The sequence below is a fragment of the Hippopotamus amphibius genome, chromosome 2 (assembly GCF_030028045.1).
Source record: "Hippopotamus amphibius kiboko isolate mHipAmp2 chromosome 2, mHipAmp2.hap2, whole genome shotgun sequence".
Classification (NCBI taxonomy): Eukaryota; Metazoa; Chordata; class Mammalia; order Artiodactyla; family Hippopotamidae; genus Hippopotamus; species Hippopotamus amphibius.
The window spans coordinates 100,374,343-100,383,071 of record NC_080187.1 but is presented as its reverse complement, the minus strand read 5'-3'; the positions used below and the strand labels follow the sequence as shown (position 1 = coordinate 100,383,071).

At 39.1% G+C, this 8,729-nt stretch overlaps 1 pseudogene; it reads left to right on the top strand.

The window, feature by feature from the left end:
• The first annotated feature begins 1,081 nt into the window (after positions 1–1,081).
• LOC130844404 (transcription initiation factor IIA subunit 2-like) lies at positions 1,082–6,474 on the top strand (annotated as a pseudogene).
• The last annotated feature ends 2,255 nt before the right edge of the window (positions 6,475–8,729 follow it).

Genomic DNA, 8,729 nt, shown 5'->3' with positions numbered 1-8,729 from the left:
TTTTGAGATTCATCCAAAAATCATAATAATTACAAAGGTTTTCTCCTACGTTTACTTGTAGAAGTTTTGTAATTTAGGTTTTACATTAGGGTCTATATTCACTTTAAGTTAATTTATGAACATGATCTATGTTCTATATTTATGGTTCCATAGGAGGAAGTTTATTTTTTCATATGATTACTGAGTTATCCCAGCACTGTTTGTTGGGAAGACTATTCTTCATTCACTGCATTGCTGTGATACTCTCTCCAGCTGGGGCAATTGTAGGGCTTACCTCATCTTCCATTTCTGAGAGCTCACTGTCCCTTGTTGACTGATGTCCAGTGTCTTGAAAACCATTGTTTCATATATTTTGTCTATTTTTGTTTATTTCAAGTGGAAAGGTAAGTCTGATCCCTGCTGCTTCATCTTGGTGAGAAGTAAAAGACCCATGCTTAGAGCATTTTTCCAATTTTAAAATGTGTTTCTAATAGATAAAAATTTGGAAATATAATATTTAAAACTAGATTTCTGGCTTCTCATGAAAAATCTGCAGACTTCGCAAAATGAGATGCACACTCCACACGGTATCAGTTGATTTGCACAGTTCCCTCTTTCTTTGTGGCAGGAGCTTCCTAGCTCCTCCCTGTCCCCCTCTTGCTTGCTTTGCTCGTTTAACTTACCTACTCTACCCCCTTAGGCCTGATCTGTCCAAGTCTTTCGTTTCATTCAGGAGGAAAGGGAGGGAGGCAAAGTGAGACGGAATTAGAATCTGGGTTATCCAGCTCCAAATCCAGTGATATTCCCACTGAGATTAAACAGTCATGTTGTATTATTGGTATGGAGATAAGCAAACTGAGGGTCTGATTAATTGCTGACGGATTTAGATGCTCAATGCCTATCACTCACACTCTTCTTACATCTTTGATATTGATCTGTGAAGTTTATTATAATTTATGTGTTGCTGTATTTGGAAACAAATTATGTAGCAGGGATTTAACTGTTAATTTTTTTAAAAAGACTTGCTTATTCAACAAAACAATCTTTTGAGGATGATCCTCATTTTTCCTCACTAAATAAATTGCCCACACACCTATCAGAAATGCCTAAATCTGGAATGCTGACGACACCAGATGCTGATGAGCACGTGGAGCAGTAAGAACTCTCATTCATTGCTGTTGGGAATGCAAAATGGTGCAGCCACTTTGGAAGACAGCTTGGCGATTTCTTACAAAACTAAGATACTCTTACCATTTGATCCAGAAATCATGCTCTTTGGTATTTACCCAAAGGAGTTGAAAACTTGTTTTTATACTCCAAAACCTGCACATGGATGTTTATAGAAGCTTTATGTATAATGACCAAAACTTAGAAGCAACCATGATGTCTTCAGTAGGTGAACAGATAAACTGTGGCACATGCAGACAATGGAATATCATTCATTGCCAAAAAGCAATAAGCTGTTAAGCCATGAAAATACATGGAGGAGACATAAATGCATGTATCTAAGTGAACTAAGTCCATCTGAAAAGGCTACATAATGAATGACTCTAACTATATAACATTCTTACCCCAAAACTATGGAGACAATATAAAGATTAGTGGTTGTCTGAGGCTGAGGGGAGGGAGAGATGAATAGGCAGAGCACAAAGGAACTTTAGGTCAGTGAAGATACTTGATGTAATACAGTAATGATAGATACATATTGTTGTTATACATTTGTCCAAACCCACTCTTGGTGCAACACCAAGAGTGAACTGTAATGTAAACTATGGGCTCCGGGTTATAATGATGTATAAACGTAGGTTCATCAGTGGTAACAAAGGTACTACTCTGGTGGGGGATGTTGATAACTGGGGAGGCTGTATGTGTGCGGGAGTAGGGGTATATGGGAAATTTCTGTACCTTCCTTTCAGGTTTGCTGTGAACCTTAAACTGCTCTAAAAAAAGAAGGTCTTAATAAAAATAAATTGCTGGCAGCGTTTATGTTGAGTGTCTCAAGCTCTGAGTTTTCACCATAAGATAATATTGAAATGACAACAACATAGAGAATATGTTTATGGTATTTCTCATATATTCATAACTTGTTCTTAGATTATTGAAGGTGTTTATGTATATGTATATACGTGGGGAAATTCAATCTTTTAGCCTGGGAAATGATGTAATAAAAAGCTATATTTACCCTTCCCTTTCTCGATTAGTCAAAATATTACTAAAATGTTGTGCAAGATATAGGAATGAGGGTCAAGAAGCAAACCACAAAACCACTAAGAATCACATAAAGTCACACTTTCTTGGTAGACATGTTGTAAAAATGCATGTGATGCATTTTTTGGAAACAAGTCCAACATCTTACAAAAGTCTGTCTCTTTACTCTCGGATGTTAGATGTGATGGAAAAATAAACTATGTAGAACAATTTATAACTTTTGATTTCATATTCTGGCTTAAAAAATAGACCCTGTACAAAATGTAGAACTGAAAGCATAATACAGAATTCTTTTGGTATTATTTTACTGACTCACCACAGATGACTCTTTCTGATTTAGAAATAGAAAGGCACTGTCAAACTCTCTTATGATTTTCATGTGTTGGATTATATTATATACCTAACAGAAACTGTTTTACTTGATTGCAAGAGCTTTTAAAACTGCATGTTTGAGACAAAGACTACCATTCCAAAAGCAAAGTGGGAAAGTGCTTTTACTGAGATAGCAGATAATAGCAAAGCTTGGGCTTCTGGAGGGTATGTCCCCTTCCAGCCCAGCAGCCGGAGAGCTGCCCTAGACCGATGGAACAGAGCAAAGAAGCTCAGGACATGGGTTTCTACTTTTCAGAGCTGACAGTATTTGGGTGTAGGATAATTTATATATTGTTAAGTTCCCAGACAGTAGATTCTGCTCTTCTAACAGGTTGTCGAAAGAGTGTTGGTTAAAAACCACTGAGCTGCTTTTTCTGTTTCTTTCAAGCTTACCTCTCTTCATTCCTATATTCTCTCTCTTCCTCTCTTTTTTTCCCCTCCTGTTCTGCACCTTCTTAGGACTTGCTTCTTTCTGGATTCAGGCATGTCTGTATTATCCTCTCCTTGAGAATCCTCACTTAACCTCACCTCTCCACGCATATCTTTCTCCCCCTTAGCTTGTCGCTTTAGAGTGCTTAAACAGGACATTCACAGCTGCAGTGTCTCCTCAATCCAGCAATGGGACCAGTTTCTGTCCCCAGTTCCCTTCCAAATTCTGGCTAATATCTCCTGTGGTCTCTGTTCATGGAGAGAAAGATGGATCAGACTCTGAATTTTTTAGCAGTCTCATGGCTCCTTCGGCAGAGTTTGTTTCTCTTCTTTCTAAGCCAATTTGAATACCTGGGACATTGTTTTCACTTTTTCTTCTCACTTCATTTTTCTTACATTTCTCCACCTTCTCCCTCCTGTCTCCTCACTAACCTGATTGTGGACTCTTTTCGGTTATACGCTCAAGTCATTTCCCTCCCAGATTATATCTTCTCTTACTGCATTTCCTACATCTTCATAGACAATCTGTAACTTAAAGTTTTGTTTTGACCCCAGATCTTGGAAATATGCTGATACATTTTTGATGGTCTGGGTTTCTTTCACCATCTTCCGTCACTCTTTATGACTCTTGGTTTTCCTTTATTAAAACAAAAAGTGTTATTGTCACCACTGGGAGAGAGCATCTATTCAAAGTTGATTTTCTCTAGTGAAGACAGATTGTTGTGCAAATCTCCTTCCTTGTTGCTACTCTTGGAGACCATTCATGATGAGATATTTATTTTGTGTTGGTGACTCTTTATCATTTTCCTCTAAGTCATCCTTCCCCATCTCCATTCTAAGCCTAACTTTGACTTTCTTGCCTTGAGGAGGATTGTAGACGGGTCTGAAGAAGAGGTGCTTGAAGCAACTCCCTGACCCTCCTTCAGCTCCTGGCTTTTTCTTTCCTAGAGATGACTGTGCTGTGGGGAGAAGAGGGTAGGCGAGTAGAAGGTTGGGGAGATGGAAAGTGGTGATGGAGCGAGAGTCTCATCCTGGCCGAGGGAGGAGACAGAGGGTCATGGTCCGTGGCTCCCATGAGGGCTGGTGACCTATGACCCACTCTCTCACATGCCTTAAGGGAGGGACATGGCTGGGACTAGGGTGAGGCAAGTGAGGAAACTGACTCAGGCATAAAATTTGAGAGGACCCTAAAAAACTCAGTAATCAAGGTAAATTATATTTTATTGCAATATTTTAAAAAATAAAAATGCAAAATTCCATGATGAACAAAATATCAATATTTTAATAAAGACAGGATGCAGAAGGGACTGGAACTCCAGAGGATGGTAACTGGTGTGTCCCAGGCATCGTGACCCCAGGCAGCTCAGTAATAATTCCCAGGATCCAAGGGTACTGATGTAGCAGAGTCTCTTAATTTCTTGGAATCCTGTGGGTTTGGGCAGGAGGCATCCCAATAACAATCAGTATGGAGAGATGGACAGAGAGGGCATCTCTAAAAAATTTTTTGGTTTAGCAAAACTCCTTGAGACCTTTGCCTAGCTGTGGGTAGGAGCCCAGGTAATGGTAGAAATGGGGCCTTGCATTTGGATAGATTTTTAATTTCAAACAAATAGAAATAAGGCACTTACTGGAATCACAATTTTACTTTTGCAGATTTATACTGCCTCCATCTAGAGGAACAGGAAGCTGAGATTCTTTATTTTCTCTCCCCGATTGTGTACTCCCTTCCCTTCTCTATCACGAAGTCCACTCATTATTAACCAGTGACTCACTGACCTGGCTTTTATATTGGGTTGGCCAAAAAAGTTTGTTCAGTTTTTCTATGTTATGGGAAAAACTCGAACAAACTTTTTGGCCAACCCAATACATGTAAAGATCTAGAAAGTGTATATAAAAAACAAAGACATCTGCTTCTTGCTTTCACACCCTTAAGATCTGACCTCTTTTCTCAAGTCTTAGAGATGGCACCTTAATGTGGGTTCTGCGAGGCAGCTTGACTTCACAGCATGCTCATGGGCCCCACGAATGCTAGGCTTGAGTCTGCTGTGAACCAGCTGTGTGACTAGATAAGTGAGTAACTTTCACACTCTGACCCTCAGTTTCCTCATCTGTGCAGAGAGGGTTAAACTAGATAAGCGCTAAGGTTTCTCTCTGGCCCGACATTCCATGCAGTCTAAGGATGATTTTATTTGTCACCAAACCACAGATTTTCAGCCTATCCACTTATGATCACTTTAAAACCGCCCAGCTCTGATCTTACTTCTTACCATGCACTTTGGCATTATAGTTTCCATGTTCGAAATCTGTTGGCCTTTAGCCGTCATCTGTGTTAAAATCAGATTCTTCACTCTTGGTTTCAAGATGCCAGCTGATCAAAGGAAAATCTCTAACAAGGTCTTCGCTCTTCTTGAATTTAAATTTTGCTGGATGTTAAAGCAGAAAAAGAAACCATAAGATTTTGGGCCAACCGTAAACTAGTTTCCTCGTCAGTGAAATAAAGAGGTTTTATTAGATGCTCTTTTAAGCCCATGTTAGCTTCAAAATTCTAAGGTCACATCAAGAAGCATGACAATGTTCTTAGGTTTTGAATGAGTTTGATTTCTTTTTTCAATCTGCTTTTAGAGTATTGCAAGTTTCTTCTCCCATCAATAATCTACAAGTTTACGCAGAAGTATCAGCTTCTTTGCTGTTGCTTGGCCCATGAAACTTATGTAACTTGGTGTTTGACAAACACTGCTGTTTTATGAAGAGGTTTGAGAGTTTCCCTAATCCGTATGATTTTAAACATAGCTAAATATCTGAAAAGATTTTCTTTAAAGTATAAAGTGGTCTTTTGAGCCACTCCAGAAGAGAAAGCTGTGTATATTCTCTGCTTCATTTACCAAAAGAACTGCACAGGCTTTGTCCATTCTGACGCTTGGGGACTGTGAGGTTTGGTCTCTGGCTCCTTATTTTACATGTGATGGTGGGGGCCTCTTAGCCCTCTGGTGTGGTTTCACGTCCAGGTTCTGTGAGTACTTCGGGGTCACGGACCCAGCTCTGCAGTCTCAGGGGCTGCTGGAGGGGCCACTGGGGAAAGTAGGCACCTCCTGTTGGTTGCTGGCTGTGTTGCTTCTGTCCCACAGGCCTGCCCCACAGGACTTCAATAATTTCTTTCTCTTAAGTGGTAGCATATCAGTTATACAGAAATGCTCTCTAGGAAACAATCTTCAGGAGGGCACAGATACATTCATACAGTCTTAACAGATCATCCCCAACTTACCCTTCAAGTCCCACTTCAGTGTGATGAGGCTATAAATTTAGCACAGACACTCAGGGATGGAGTCAACATTCCAGAGGCTCTGTACATATGTACAGATTCTATGATAATGTGTGGACTTTTGTATTGAATGAGGCTGAATTCAGAGAGATGACGCTTATTAAAGTGGATAAGTGAAAATTGTAGCTTATGATGGCAAAAATACTGGCTTTAATACTACAGAATGAATAGAGGAAAAATGGCTTTTTAGTGCCTTCTTCGGTCATTAGGTAGCACTTTTTGAAGTACAGCAGAGAACAGGCTTTAAAAAACATTATTCTAAAAATGCAGGAGTGATTGCGTTGCGCTGCACTGATTGGAGGATGTCAGTAGAGAGAAGCTTATAATTCTGTGGCCTCTTGTGTCATCTGCATTATGCAGCATGAAGAAACTTAACGTTTTATGACAAGTTAAAATTGTGGCCTAAGAATAGCGTTTCATAAACTCATTCTAAAACTCAGTGTGAGTAATAATAGGTGGGACTGTAAAGCTAGCAATATAAAGGTATTAGATAAGCATTTTATTATTGTTAGATAAAGAGCACAGTGTTCATTGTAGCAAAGTTGGACAATGTATCATTTCAGTTAAGTCGTGTGTTAGTTTTATCAATTGTAAATTTTGCAATTAATAAAAACCATTAGCAAGAGGTTATAGCAAGTCCTGGATAAATTTTACTTAGAAAATTCATTTTTTAAAGTAATACAGAACTAGTGGTAACATTGATATGAAAAATCTACTAAGAAATAAAATTCTGTTAGGAAAAAGTAGATAATCTTTAGACAGAGTTCCCAATGAAGACAAAGCAACCATATCAAAGCACAAAACCCTATTGCCAATAAGATAAAATAGTCCCATGTGACATGAAAATTATTTCTTGAATTGGCCATATTGATCAAGTCTCATACATTTAAAAATAACCTTACGTCCTACCATGTATTTGATTTTTTTTAAAGCTCTTTATTGGAATATAATTGCTTTATACTCGTGTACCAGCTTTTGAGGTACACCAAAGTGAATCAGCTGTATTTATACATATATCTCCATATCCCCTCCCTCCCGTGACTCCCTCCCACCCTCCCTGTCCTGGCCCTCTAAGGCATCACCCATCATCGAGTTGATCTCCCTTTGCTATACAGCAACTTCCCACTAGCTATCTATTTTACAGTTGGTAGTGTAAATATGTCTATGCTATTCTCTCACTTCGTCCCAGCTTCTCCTTTGCCCCCCTCCCAACCCTGTGTCCTCCAGTCCATTCTCTACATCTGCATCCTTATTCCTGCCCTGTCACTGGGTTCATCAGTACCATTCTTTTTTTTTTTAAGATTCCGTATATATGAGTTAGCATACAGTATTTTTCTCTTTCTGGCTTACTCCACTCTGTATGACAGACTCTAGGTCTATCCACCTCATTACATATAGCTCCATTTCATTCCTTTTTATGGCTGAGTAACATTCCATTGTATATATGTGCCACATCTTCTTTATGCATTCATCTGTTGATGGGCATTTAGGTTGCTTCCATGTCCTGGCTATCATAAATAGTGCTGCAATGAACATTATGGTACATGCTTCTTTTTGGATTATGGTTTTCTCTGGGTATATGCCCAGTAGTGGGATTACTGGATCATATGGTAGTTCTATTTTTAGTTTTTTAAGGAACCTCCAAACTGTTTTCCATAGTGGCTGTGCCAACTTACATTCGCACCAACAGTGCAGGAGAGTTCCCTTTTCTCCACACCCTCTCCAGCATTTATTGTTTGTAGATTTTTTGAAGGTGGCCATTCTGACTGGTGTGAGGTGATACCTCATTGTGGCTTTGACTTGCATTTCTCTAATGATTAGTGATGTTGAGCATCTTTTCATGTGTTTGTTGGCCATCTGCATGTATTCTTTGGAGAAATATCTATTTAGGTCTTCTGCCCATTTGTGGTTTGGGTTATTTGCTTTTTTGGTATTAAGCTGCCTGAACTGCTTGTATATTTTGGAGAGTAATCCTTTGTCCATTGCTTCATTGGCAAGTATTTTCTCCCATTCTGAGGGTTGTCTCCTTGTCTTGTTTATGGTTTCTTTCGCTGTGCGAAAGCTTTTAAGTTTCATGAGATCCCATTTGTTTATTCTTGATTTTATGTCCATGATTCTAGGAGGTGGGTCCAAAAGGATCTTGCTTTGATGTATGTCATAGAGTGTTCTGCCTATGTTTTCCTCTAGGAGTTTTATAGTGTCTGGCCTTACATTTAGGTCTTGAATCCATTTGGAGTTTATTTTTGTGTATGGTGTTAAGGAAGGGTTCTAATTTCATGCTTGTACATGTTGCTGTCCAATTGTCCCAGCACCACTTATTGAAGAGGCTGTTTTTTTTCCACTGTGTATTCTTGCCTCCTTTGTCAAAGATAAGGTGCCCATATGTGCTTGGGTTTACCTCTGGGTTCTCTACTCTGTTCCA